The sequence below is a fragment of the Megascapheus bottae genome, chromosome 1 (assembly GCF_031878675.1).
Source record: "Megascapheus bottae isolate mThoBot1 chromosome 1, mThoBot2.hap1, whole genome shotgun sequence".
In the NCBI taxonomy this organism is placed as follows: Eukaryota; Metazoa; Chordata; class Mammalia; order Rodentia; family Geomyidae; genus Megascapheus; species Megascapheus bottae.
This window is the reverse complement of record NC_143509.1, coordinates 100,838,512-100,853,153: the sequence shown is the minus strand read 5'-3', so window position 1 is coordinate 100,853,153 and position 14,642 is coordinate 100,838,512. Positions and strand designations below refer to the sequence as shown.

General features: G+C 43.7%; 1 protein-coding gene across 2 annotated transcripts in view; it reads left to right on the top strand.

Moving 5' to 3' along the window:
- The window catches only part of Kcnj6 (potassium inwardly rectifying channel subfamily J member 6), a 193,922-nt gene that overhangs the window by 92,962 nt on the left and 86,318 nt on the right, over nucleotides 1-14,642 (top strand). The window lies entirely within an intron of this gene.

Here is a 14,642-nt window from a genome sequence, read left to right as displayed (position 1 = left end):
GGGACCATAGCCTGCAGGCAAATAGACAGCCCCACAATAGCAAGACTCCATGTGGAACTAAATGACTTGGTTTTGCCATATAAGCCTGTGGTGGGCAGAGGCACAGGACATTTCAGTTCCCGTTCTACCACCTGAAGTTGTGACAGTAGCCTGTTTCCTCACCTGGACAATGAGGATGAAAATGACACCCAGAGCTCAGGGCTAAGAACTAACCAAAAAAAGGACACACAGAAAGTAGTAACAGAGTCTGGGATGTATAACACTTTTCTTGCAGGCAGTGAGGCCCTAGGTTTCACTGCCAGCTCTAGGAAGGATCAATGTTATTGTTTGATAGTTTCATGAAGCTTGAACAGCAAACATCACTCTCCACTTCTGGCTTCTCTACTTCCCTACATCTTCCTTTGATAAGGACATCCAGTGAATTTACACCATCACCTCCTCATACAACCAAAATTTCTTAGGAAGACATTATTGCCTAGCCACAAACTCAAAGACATGTTACTCTTAGCTTAAAGAGATGCACAAAGAGAAATGCTGTGGTACAGTCTTTAAACCAGGGGCGATGTGCTAAGCCACGGAAGGGCCAGTTCCCTGGACCAGATGAGTGAGACACACTGGCAGAAAAAATAGACAGATTGCTTTACTCCTATAGTCTGTAGTAGACTCCATCTCAGACTCATGGGAAGCTCTGGATGGCGTTTCCTGCTGCATGCATCTCCAGCCCTCATCATTCACAGTCCTGGCTGTTCAGCCGCCTTTAAAGTCACAAGTGTTTTGAGCCATTGACCTTCCATTCAAACCCTGGACCCATGCATGTGGACCTGCAGGGACCTGATCGCTGCTCTCTAGATCATCCTGTGGGAAGGCTACACCACACCAAAGAGGAGCAGAGAGCACTAGCCAGCGGGAGGAACAGGCTTTCCATGCAGAGTATGAGACTGGTGATGGGTGGTCGGTATTGATTCAGCCATCCAGAGAGTTCATCCCACTGAGAGGAAAGACGGGAGAGGAGGAGGGGGAGAAAAGAAAAGGAGAGGAGAACTGGTACGCTGCTTATGAGACAGATCCGATAAGGTCAGCACACATGACTTCATTCATTCTCCAATCCCGGACTGCATGTACAATCCCAGAGGCACACTGGTCAGATTTCAGAAAGCACTCTAAACAACTATGCAGATAAGAATATGAAGCCATTATAAGTCCTTGTGGCATTGAGTTGGATTAATGACCATTCTCAAAGAGAAATAAGGTCAACATTATATACTGTACTCAAAAAAAAATTTAAAGGTCCATGTTCCATGGAAAGCCACTGGAATTGAGCCCATACTCTATTAAATCTTTGTACCTTCATCTTTCATTAAAGTAAGACTGGCAAGCACCGTGAGAGTATTGTTCGCCTAAAATCGATGCAGAACTACAGAAGAAACATAGGAATCCACACATGGTTTTGTGGCGCCATCAGTAAAGTCTGAGCAGTATTAAAACTTTGTGGACAGGGGCCAGGAGTTTGGCCTAGTGGTAGAGTGCTTGCCTAGCATACACAAAGACTTGTGTTCAATCCCTCGGTATGATATACATAGAAAAAAGTCAGAAGTGGTGCTGTGGCTCAAGTGGTAGAGCTCCGTCTTGAGAAAGCCCAAGGACAGTGCTCAGGTCCTGAGTTCAAGGCCCAGGACTGGCAAAAAAAAAAAAAGTTCATGAGCAGATGACTTCCTACAACCACAGGCCTTCCTTCCCAACTTCTGGTGCTCGCACACAATCTATCCTTGAGAAATAAAACCAGTGTCCCATTAGTATTCTGTCCGTGACCTCAAGGAAAATGTTGCCCATGCCAGGATAGTAATGCCACAGTGATGAGGATGGGGGCTCTCCAGTCCCACTGTGTTTAACTGAAGCTGCTGCTGCTGCAACACTGTCCTCAGGGAAACATTCCTGACCTTCCTGTGGCTAGGCTGAAATTCAACTTTAATGAATAGTCCTTCTGCCAATTCTTTCTAACTCTGTTTTGAACCCACTGGCTGATGTCTTTGCAGGCCAACTCTCTTATGATTGCAAAAATAATCAGCATTAGATTCTCATCACCATTTACTATCACTTTTCTGGGGTTCTTTCCTAACTTGACTGGGTCTGTTAAGATTTATTGCAAGTTCCAGACAAGTATCTCTGCATTATTTGGCAAGGGTGGGAGAGGAAGAGGAGAATCCAACACAGATCTACTGATCCACCCTCGAATATGCCAAGTAAAACACGCCAAGGCATGCCCTGAACATGACTCAGAACAGGAGGGCAACTGGAGGCCCGTCCCATGAGGACAAGAAAATGATATTTCTTGACATTCCCTGGTATCCCCAGATGTGAGTATAGCAAGCTTTAGTAAGTCTCTGTTTGAGAAAGGGTGACTAGACCTCTGATCATGTAAGAACCACTGTGTGCAATAATGTTGGGCTTGCTGGTGTGACCTCCTAGTGACTCTTCAGTGACCTTGCCCCAGCTCCTCCTGCTCATACTTTCCTGAGGGGTTTCCCAAGCCAGACTGCAGACCGACCTTCCAATCCCTTCATGCACAGAAGTTCAACTTCTGTCTTCTATTCAGTGGTCGATGTTTTCAACTATTTTCTAGGTTGCTGGCCTGAATTCACAAGAGTGCAAGGGCAAACAGAATGCAGGCCTTGGCAGATGAGAACTTTCAAGGCAACAACACCTACCAAGGATTCAGGGGCTCAGTAGGTCCCCAATATGAGTGAAGCCATCACTGGAAGGTGACCTGAGGGACACCTTGCCTTCAAGACTTCCCAGTCTACTTAATAGAAATGAAATAAAGAGCACAGAGAAAGTAACTGTCAGAAACCATTCCTCACCTATCATTTCCTGGTCCTCTTATTCTCTTCCAGGTTCTGTGTTAGGGATTCTTAGGTGTATTGCCACTGCTGATCTTATTATAAAGTTATTATATAAAGCTATAAAATAGCTTCATATAAAGGTATTTTAACTTTTAAGTTAAAATGTAAAGTTAAGCGAAGGTTAAGTCAATTTAAGAGAAGATAAAGTTAAATATAAAGTTAAAATAACTATCTAAAGTTAGTTTATAACTATTTAATTAAACAAGTCATAAAATAACCTTGCAATAAAAACACCATGAATGACTCTGTTCCTGCCTCTGCCACGCCACCTGAGCCTCCGTGGTCACCGAGGTGCCTCCGCCCCCTCCAGGTCTGCTGGAAACACCTGCTCTCAGGATGAAGGGCAGAGATGAACCTGAGAAAGCCAGGGAGGTCTTAGGAGACATCACTGTGCTTAAGATCACCCCGCCCCGGGTAGCTGAGGTGTAGACAAGCTACGAAGCACAGAGTTTAGGGAGGACCTGAAATTCCCCCAGGAGAGCCATGGTACAGGAACCTCTAGAGTACTCCTAAGAGCTAAGTCTCAGCGAGCAGATGGAGAGCTGGGGCACTGGCTGGGAATTCTGACGTCTACCTCTGCCAGTAATTCACACTTCCCTGGAACCAGGCAGCCCCACACTGTGTGCTGTGCAGCCCGGCCCCGCCCCAGGGCCCCCAGCCTCGGACATGTGACAGACAGACCCCTGGGCATGGACGAGCTGACACAGGTCGGTGCAGAAGCTTGGTAGCTTTCTGAGTGTCACTGCCCTGTCCTGAATGAAGTGTGATCGTGAGGATGCTGGGTTCTTGGCGCCCCTATAACAAAGTGACACAAACATGGTGGACTGACAGATTTATTCTTCACAGTTCCTAGCCACCTGACGTCTGAAATCAGAGCACAAGCACCCCACACAACTTCCACGGATCTTTCTGCCTCTTCCAAGCTGTTAAGGCTCCTCACACTCCCTGGCTTGTGGCTGTATCCATCCAGTCCCTACCTTTGTGTACCCCTTTCCTCTGGGTCTCTGGGCCCTCTTCTGTCACCCTAACTCCAGTATGAGTCATCTCCAGATCTCTAAACCAATTACATCTGCAGAGACCATACTCCCAAATAAAGTCATGGGTGTGTGTGGAAGGGAGAAGACGGTATGACACTCTTCTTGGGCTGTAGTGGTGACCTGGCTTCCACTAGCAGCAGAAGGAGCCCTCTGGTTGAGGAGAAGGGCCAGAGGGCATTGGGGGTGGGCCTCAAGCCAGGGAAGAATTCTTCCTGGGTTGCTGCAAGAGGTGTCTGTTGGGGAGAAGTCCACTGAAAGATGGAAATAACCAGGCAAGTTAGACACAGCATCCAGAGAAATTGGTGCTCCACTAAGAATGAATGTTTTATCCTTGGAAACAGGTGCACAGGTGGGAAAGGAAACAAGAAAGGTGGGAGCTTAGCCGCCTGTATAGGTGACTCAATAAACAATAGCTGTGGATGTCGGTTGATTATACTGGGCTCACCCAGATAATTCAAGGTCACCTCTCCACCTCAAGGATTCAATTTAGTCACACTGCAAAGTTGCTTTGGCTGTGAGGAGTCATAGATTCACTGGGTTAGCATGTGGACATTTGAGGAGAGTGATACTCAGCCGGCTGCAGTGTGTGTGAGAGAGAAAGAGAGAGAGTCAGAGACAGAGACAAAGACAGAGACAGAGACGGAGAGGGACAGAGAGAGAAAACTGGAGGATTTTTCCAGGCAGAAGCAGTTTTCTGCCCGATCCTGGCCTGGGAAGTGCTGGGTTTGCAGTTTTCAGCTGTTCTCAGGCCTCACAGTTGGGAAAATGCCATCGACTCCAGAGCATGGAAGACCAGATTCCAATTCCGTCCTGCTTCTTACCAACACTGCAATCTTATCCAAGTCACTTGCTGTTTTGAGGGCCATTCTCTCTTCTGCAAAAGGCAGCATGACAGTTCTACCTCCGCTGGTGTGCCTGGCACGCGGTGAGTGTGCAGTCCTCCCTTCTCAGCAGCTTCAAGGTTCTTGCCATCACTAGGGCCCTTTTGTCAGTGGACACTGCCTTTGTCAACAGCAGGCAGTCTGAGGCCGTGAGTCACCTCCCTGGGCTCCGGCTGAGGATGTAAAATGCTTCCCTGCCTGGTAAGTCTCCAGCCACCAGGCTGGGCACACATCCCTGAGGCTGCGGCTTCACCTTCACCTCTGCCGTAGTTTGTATTAGGTTTGTGAAAGAAATATTTGTCACACAATCAGGAAACTTCAGATGTTCTGCAAAAGAGAGGAATCAGACTTGACAGGCCCGGGGAAACATTCCCTTATCTAGAACACTCTGTCACGACCCACATGTCACTGAACCCGGCTCGGAGAAGAAACTGTGGCTCTTGGTCTGGTTGGCTGAAGTGACAGTGATGTGGGGAACAGGCGGGGCACAGGCGAGGCCTACAGGAGAAGACCACGCCCAGAGCGCCGAGCTACGGCCAGCCCAGCTTAGCCACCATGTATCATTGGAGCTAAGGCCCTTTCCTTGTGGGAAACAAGACAAATAAATGACATCAGATCTCTTCTGTCTTCCTCTCCTCTGTTGCTTCCATCCTTGCCTCCTCCATCCCTGCTTTTCATCCTTGCTTGTTTCCCATTCTTTCTTTTTTTCCCCTTTTCTTGGTTCCTTCCTTCTTCTTTCCCTTCTCTTTCTTTCCCTCCTTCTCTTCTTTCTCCTTTTCTTTCTCTTTCTTTGTCCTTTTTTTTATAGCTCTGTGAACTTGAACCCTGACATATGCTACTAAGCAAGTGGTCTACCACATAGCGTTCTTCCTTTCTTTTTCTTTGACATTTTAGGTTTATGGAAATTGACCTGAAAATACAGAAAATTCCCCTAAGACTACACCTCCCCCCACTCACATACACACATACCCATTCACATATGTATACATGTAGTCTGCCCTTTTATTACCATCTTGTATTACTGTGGAATATTTATCAAAACTGTAATAATGTTGTTATATTATAATCAGTTTGTAGAATTTAGCCATCCTAGGCTATTCTTTGTAAGGAGATTTTTTTTTAATTGGTCAGTGGACTTGAACTTAGCCTAGACTCCGTCCCTGAGCTTTTTTTTTTTCACACACACAAGTCTCCTTTTTATTTTTATTTTTTTCACTCAACCACCCTGAACCACATCACCACTTCCGGTTTTCTGGTGATAAATAGAGGTAAAAATTTGTTGCCTGGGTGGCTTTGAACCTCAATCCTCATTTTTCAGCCTCCTGAGTAGATAGGATTATAAGGGTGAACCACTGCCACCTACCTACCCAGCAGGAGAGCCTTTGTTACTGTTGCAATCTCAGAGCCTGAGTATAGATCTTGTTTACTAAGGATTTGCAAAGTATTCAGAATACTCATCATCTTCTTGATTTCACTTCTATTTGCTGCTATATCATCATTCTCATCTCTGATTTTATTAATTTAGGCAGTTCATTTTTGTGGTTTAGTTAGCTAAGTGTTTTCAGATTTGGTTTTTTTTAATTGTTTCATGAAAGCTTTTTTGTATAATTTTTGTTTTAGTCTCCACTTGTTCATTTCTACCATACATTTTTTTATTTTTTTATTGTAATTAGTAAAAGGGTTACATGATATTTGCCAGATAGAAAGTGCATTAATTCACATACATTGATACCCTTTCACATGTCTTGGTACCCATTACCCTCCCCCCCACACCCCCCACCAGTCTTGGTTTTCCCCCCTTCCCTATCAAATTTCAAATGACCAAATACAAATAAATTCAATATATCAGATAACAAAGTGAGATACTATAACAATATGAGATAACCAAGGGACAGCAAAGGAGATGAGAGACAACATAGTACATTAAGGACAACAATCATTCATTATATGGCTTTTGTTTCAATATCCTGGAGGTCCTTTCAATTAGCTTCACATTATATGGCCTTATGTATCAAGATTTTGCTCTATTGCAGATCTCTGCTAGTAGAGCCCAAGGTTTCTACTGATTATGACGAATGAGGGAAACCATTGAGCCTAAGTTCCTTTGAGTCTGGCTTACTTCACTTAATAAGATTTTTTTCTAAGTCTTTCCATTTCCTAACAAATGGGTCGATGTCATTCTTTCTGACAGCAGCATAGAATTCCATTGTGTACAGATACCACAACTTGTTGATCCACTCATCGACTGAGGGACATCTAGGTTGGTTCCATATCTTTGCTATACCATACATTCTTTTATTTCTATCTACTAGTGCAGGGTTAGGCTAAGGGCTTAAAGTTGTTCAGGTATTAATTTGAGGTGCTTTGTTTTATTGACAAACTCATAACTATAAACTTTCTCCCGAGAACTGCCTTTGCTGCATCTCAAACATTCTGGTGTGTTACATTTCATTTTCATTAGACTCTCAGAACAATACATTCACCAATATATTGGTCAAATTCCGTCTGAATGGATAGTTTCTGTAGTTTCTTTTGTCGTTAATCTCAAATTCTATTCTACTATGGTCTGCCAGTATGCGTGGAGTTATTTCAATTTTATTATATTTGCTGAAACATGCTTTATGAGCTAAAATGTAATCTATTTTGGACAAAGTTCCATGGGCTGCATAAAAGAATGGGCATTGTGCAGCTCGTAGAGGAAATGCTCTATAGATATCTACCAGGTCCAGTTGGCTGATGGTGTCATTTAAATATGAGGTTTCTGTGTTACGTCTTGTGAACTGTTGGTGAAAGTGACATAGTGAGGTCTCTATCATGTGATGAGATCTATGTGTGTTTTTAAATTCAATCATGTTTTTAATGAAGTTAAGGTCACCAAGATTCAGTTATAGATTTTTATGTCTTCTTGATGGAGAGACCCTTTTATTGCTATGAAGTGGCTTTCTTTGTCTCCTCTGATCAATGTTGACTATGAAATTTACTCTTTCAAATACAAGTATACTCCAGCCGGCTTTCAGGAAGACTTCATTCTAACCTGCCAGTGTTTTTTTTTTATCAGATAGATGTGTTTCTCATAGACAACAAATGGTTGGGCCTTACCTTTCGTTCCAGTTGTCATTCTATGTATTTTGACTTGAGAATTGAAGCCATTAATGGAGTGTTAACACTGAAAGGTGTGAAGTAGTTCTTGCCATTTTAAAAAACTTTGTTAGATTCTTTCCTTCTCCTTCTCTTGTCCACTCCTTTGGTGGGATTTGTTCTTCATGTTTACTTAGCTCTTCCTCTTTTGTATGCAGAGAGCCTTTTAATAGTTTCTATGGTGTTGGGTTAGGGGTGGCTAGTTGTTTTAGATTTTGTTTATCATGAGATATTTTTACTTGCCGTTCTGTTAGGACAGCTTCAGTAGGTAAAGTTCTCTGGGCTAACAAGTTGTTTGCTTTCAGTATTTGAAATGCATAACTCCAAGCCCTCTTGGCTGTTAAGGTCTCAGTAGGGAAACCTGACGTTATTCTAATGGATTTCCCCTTGTCATTGGGTGGGTTTTTTTCTCATACAACCTTCAGTATTTTTGTTTCTCTGTACATGACATATTTATAGAATATATTCTTCACAGCTCTGGGCTTTGGTACCACAATCTCCTCATGCTGACCCGGACTCTCAAGTGGACAGATGGTAGAGATATGGACATTTCCATGCAAAGCCAAATGCTGTCCAATTATGTTATCCTTGCAGATAATAAGAGCAGTAACACATGAGAGCTGCACTATGCAACTGTGGAGGTTTAGGAATCAACTAACCATCCTTCTCCAGGTGAGAGGGCCTCTCCATGCAAGAGGATCGGGAAAACAATCACCAGCAGATAGTGAAGAGCTCACATATGGATGGGATATGAGGGGGTGACAGGAAATGGTAGATAACATCTTAATGCAAAGGATGAACGGAAAGCATGTAAAGAAACACATAGGATTATCTCATATTGTTACAGTATTTCACCTTGTTATCTGATATATTGTATATATGCTTATTTTGGTTATTTGAAATAAGATAGGGAAGGGAGGAAAACAAGATGAGAGGTGGGGTGGGGGGGAGGGAAATGGGGACCAAGACATGAGAAAGGGTATCAATGTTTGCAAAGTAATGCACTTTCTATCTGGTGAATATAATGTAACCCTTCTAATAATTACAATAAAAAATATATGAAAAAAGAAACACATAGGAAGGGTCAGCATCCAGGTCATTTCTCATGTGCAGAATTACTTGCCATAAATTCAAGGGCAAAATAAATAAATAAATATGAAGAAACTGATGATTAGCAAAAGGTATGGCTATGCTGCCTTTTAACTATATAATGCAAAAACAAAGCAAGTTCATTTTATAAAATAAGAAAAGTACAAGAAATACAGGAAAGACATCCCCGAGTTGTGACACATTTTCTTCCCATGTTCTCCATGAAGACAAAATGCAACAAAATGTTTGAGAAACAAAGCAGCAACTGGAAGAAGAAGAAGTCCCGTCTTCAAGAGTTCTTACAAACACTGAGAACCAAATTACATCCCTGCTTGCTTCGTGCATCCTTGGGCACCTCAACAACACATTTCCACTGTAGCTCAGACACATTGCTCTCTTCCGCTTCCTCTCAAAAAGCTGAATCAACTTCCTGGTTGGGTCATGATTTTCCTCATCCTTTCTAAAATTCTGCCGTCTGACTGGGGGCATTTTCTCTATTCTTCTGAAACTGACTCTATCCCTGAGTCTCTGGTCTACAGAAGGGAGAAGTCTGGGGTTCAGGTGTACTACCCTGTAGGCAAAGGTGATTCTCTGGTTCCATGCGCCTTTCTTCCAAAAAGCCTCCAATTCTTAGTCCATGAAGCATCTCCTTCTATTAACGGATGCTGGGAATGGTGGACATGAGCCAAACTAAGAATTCTGCACCAGATGCTTAATTCCCTCCCAGCGAATAGGCAAGATTTGTGTTATGCAATCTCCCAAGGCGCTAGCTGATAAAATGGTATTAACTCTCCTTTATACAAATCTTTAAGGGTGCGATTCAATTTATCAAACAAGAAGACATCAATTCTCCTCCACCTTCATCAACTGAGTGTGGCACTTGATTCTTAATAAAAACATACATGAGCACAGTTCTAATTCAAGAGCTAGACAGAATGATGGCCCCATGTCTAGGAATATCAGATAGAGAATAGGAACTGAGGCTCAAGGTCAAAAAGCAAGAGCTGGGTCATTACTGAGGAAGGTCAGTCAGAGACAACTGGGGAGAGAGAAACCTCTCACTGGGGAAAATCTGCCCTAAGGTAAATCTGTCCAGGCATAAGCTGTTAGTGGTCCCCCAGTTATTTATACCTTAATCTTTACTGTCACTTTATAGATGGCATCTCAGAGAGGTTAAGAGGCTTAGCTGAGGTTACTCCATTAAGAGAGTGTCTGTCTCCACAACTCTTGCTCTGCCATTCTGACATGAATCATGAATGAACAGAGTATGAATGAAATGAATGGATGAAATAAGTGTACACGTAGAGTGCAGGTCATGTATCAGGCCAGGGAGATGGGGCTTGGTGTAGTATGAGGCAGGGATCAGGCTGCTTTCTTGAGGGATGGGGTGATAACGGTATTTAGGAGACTTACCCCAAAGCAAAGTGACCCAGCGCTAACAGAAGATAAGAAATACAGAAGCGTGAGATCAGAAGAGCCTGGAAGGATGTGTATCTGGCGTGGATGCTTCACCTTGAACCCCAGGCCTGCGTGAGACTTGATTTCCCAGTGCTGTCAACCCCGATGGAAACTTCAGTCAGGCAACCTATTTGGTGCCCTCTCTAGAGCAACTAGAGAGAAACAGAGATGATGAATTTAGCTCAGAACAAGTTACATTCTAGTTCCAATATAAGAAAATAATTCTAAACGAAAGTTGACATGTCCATCCTCCCCTCCAAGGAATCCATTTCCACAGGGACTAGGAATTATACCACATCTTGGGAATGGGGTGTGTGAAGGCCTGGGACGGAGGAAGGATCTTATCACTGGGCACATCCAGCTGCCTCCACTTCCAGGGAAGGGACTAGTAGCTACCTGCTTCTAAGAGCCAGCTTGGTTCTGGGAGGGGGGAGAGGATGAATAGGGCATGGTGCCTGCCCTTGAAACTAAAGACAGGAGTGTGTGTAGACTTGTTCAGGATGTGGATTTCATTCTGAGAGCTACAGCAGCTCCTGTCCCTTCCAGCAACATCTTCAGGAAGCAACTCAAGTAGGCAGTAAGAGGCAGAGGAAACAGCAAATGGGTGTTGTCCTCTACAGTCATTTTTCTCTACTGTCTAATACCTCCTAAGCTCAGAAACCCACATGGCCATTTGGACTCCCCTAGAGTAGCAATCTTCTTAAAGCAGAAGAAAAAGATGGGATTTCCCGCTAATTATGAATTCCCTAATGTGGACAAAAAAAAGCCAAGTGGCCCTATCACCTTTCCTAGAAGGACACAAACTCTTCACAGCACCACCACAGCACCTCACAGTTGACATGTGCTCTAGTCACAGGAAACCAGGCAGAAAACACATGGATAATGTACCCTCATCTCCAGTGAGTAGAAATTTTTATGTAAAAATAAAGATAATACAAAAGTCATAAGCTCTCTTCAATTTTTGGCTGGGAGAGATTAAAGAGCAAGCAAAGCATATGCTATACCGATAAAAATTGGAAAATACCGAGGTGGCAGCATAATCAGAAGACATTCTACCCAAGTCTCTTGAGCTTTATAATTTTCCTTTTAAAATTAAACCCATTTAGAATATTTAATGCCCCAGGCATTGCTTCAAGTTTTTTTTTCCTTACCAGTGGAAAAATCATAATGTAGAATTTAAAGACATAATGATTCTAAAACAAATAAAAAGTACCTACCTGAAGAAAAATAGATACTTTCCATCTGCTATAACCAGTAAGCTGGCTGAATTTCTACTATAAAGTGTCTGCCTATGTGAGCTATGTGTATGTTTGTGCATTTATGGATACACACATTTGTATATATAAATGTGTGTTCACATACATGCTTGTGTATGGACACATGTGTGTTTCTATCAAGAAACCATAGAGATACAAACTACCATGTTTTTACTTCACCAAGGTAGCCTAAATATAATAATAAGAAATTCTCCAGGTCCACTCTGATTCCTCTAGGTGTCTTCTCAAAGACTGGGATATAAAAATTCTTCTGTCAAATATAATTTTGGAGTAGCCTTTAATTTTTACTTCCTTGTTTTTATTGTAAGTCATCTTAAAATGTAGAACCATGGTCTAATTATAAATTAAAGGTAAACTAATGAGATGAGACTTAGATAAGCTTAATGCCATCCATGGACTACAGATGGTCGCATCAATGTTTCCTAAAATATCTCCTGCAGTTCTCCTATTTCGGCCCCAGGGGAGGGCTGCTCCATATTCAGAGCAGGTGATTTACCAGAGTCCAGGGGTTCCCGCTCATGTTGGACCCCGAACACTCAGAAGCAGACTAAAAACATTGGCAAATCCTAGGATACACAGTTCAGTTTTCCTCAAGCATATTTTCCCAGAAAAAAATTTTCATCTCTTTTTCAAATAATCTAAGTAATTTGGAAAGTTCAGTGATGCACTTAGAACCATGCCATCCTCAGCCTGAAAAGATTCCTGGTAAACTGCATGGTGGCAGGGTCCCAGAGCTCTCACACCCTGCTCCTTCAGGGACCCAGAGTGCTCACACCTCTGCTCCTTCGTGGACCCAGAGCGCCCACACCCCTGCTCCTGAGAGTGCCTACAGGGTCTCTGGTGAGCCAAATGGCAATGAGTAGAATCCCTGTCCACACACTCGAGAGATGAGGCCTCCAAACACTGGATTTCAAAACTAAAGACGGTTACTTAACACAGAAGACAGTACAGTAATGGGAAAATACTTTCACACTACCCATGTGATGAGCAACTCATATCCTGTATATAAGGAGCAGAGACATTCAATAGCAGAAAGAGGGGGAAGTTGAGAGGGAGGGAGGGAGGCAACAAAAGAGGAAGGGAGGGAATGAAGGAGGGAGGGAGGGGAAGAAGAGGGGGAGAAGGGGAGGGAAGAGGAGAAGGGAGGAGAGGGGAGAGAGGAGGAGGGAGGGGAGGGAAGAGGAGGAAAGAGAGGGGAGGAGAGAGTAGAAGAAGAAGGGGAGGAGAAGAAGGAAGGAAAGAGAGGGAAAGGGAGGGGAGGACAGGAAGGAGAAGAAATGAGGACAGGAGAAGAGGGGAGGAAAAGAGAGGGGAGGAGAGGCCAGGACAAGACAAGAGAGAGAAGGGAGGAGAGGAGAAGAGGAAAGAGGGGAGAGGAGGAGAGGGAATAAGAGAGAAAAAAAGATTTTAAAATAAGCAAAATCCTAGGCTGATATTTCCTGAAAAATACAAAATATATGCAATCTGCTGATGGATGTATTAAAATGCTTAAGATTATTAATCTCCTTCCAGTGGTACAAATGCAAATCAAGATCATACTGAGGTGTCACCACAATATGGCTAAAATGAGTTTAAAAAATATCAGAAAGGCCAAAAGTAAGCACTAGAATGAATAAGGAGAGAGGGAGATACTTAGATACTGCCAGAAGGGATGTGAATAAACACACTGTAACAGACACAGTATGGAAGTTCTCGCAAATCTTCAAGAGCTCCCGTATGACTCAGTAATCCCAATACTAGGGGGGTGCACACATATACCCCCAAAAAAGCTTTTTGTGAAAGAAGAGAGGAGTAGTTGCCCACTGGAAATGGCAGGAAAATGGTAAGGGTCTATCTGCCTGTGATTCGGCACAAGCCTGCCAATGGCTTCGAATCGAGTCTCTGCTGCCCACACTTCATGCGTGACTAGATGTGCTTGGCTTGCATGGCCCAAGTGGCAGAGCAGCTTGCACGACAGCCTGGACCTGTTGCAAAGCCTCCTCTTGTTCTAGAATTTGCTCAAAACCATCAGTTTTGCAGCAAGTAGCTCAAAATAGCATAAAGGACGTGTTGCCTCCAAGACCTAAGCATCGAGACTGTCTTTTGGTTTGTGACGGGGCCCTCATCTGGAAACTGATGGCTGAACATCAAGTCTCAGTCCTCTAAACCTGACCGGGGATGTACTTTCCACTCCATCACAGAAGCCTAGAATCCTCGCTACTTCCTCCTCACCAAGTCCACCAGATCTGTCAGATTCAGGAAGGTGTGTATACAAGATCGGGTAAAGGGGACGGGGGAGTTGAGGTCCTGTCTTCTAGCTTGGGACTGCAGGGTGCACACACTTCTGAATCAGGATGGTGAGGGTTCACTAGCCGAAAGTAAATCATGTCTGGTGGTCTTGATTACAGCAGGAAGGGGATAACTACTGTCATTACACATGCAGTCTAAGAGGCTGCGTTCACTTGAGCACACGTGGCCCCTCAGCTACAAGTGGAATCACTGAGCTGGTGATAATCCACTACCATTCCTTACAATCCACATGGTTTCTGGACACCCGAAGAGGCAGGCTGGATCTGCATGGGAACCACCACTCCCATGCTTTGTAAGTCCTCGGTGGTGGAATAAAACCCTTCAATCCCTCTGGGACTCTGACTTTGGGCTTGCTGCTTTTGTAGGTATAAGACATCACCTGCTGCAGAGGCTTCGCTCCACAGGTTAGATTCTGCTAGCATCTTCATCACCGTCTACCTGTGACCTGCCATTCTTTTTTCTTTCTTTCTTTCTTTTTTTGTCAGTCATGGGGCTTGAACTCTGGGCCTGGGTGCTGTACCTAAGCTCTTCAGCTCAAGTCTACTGCCACCACTTCCAGTTGTCCAGTGGTTA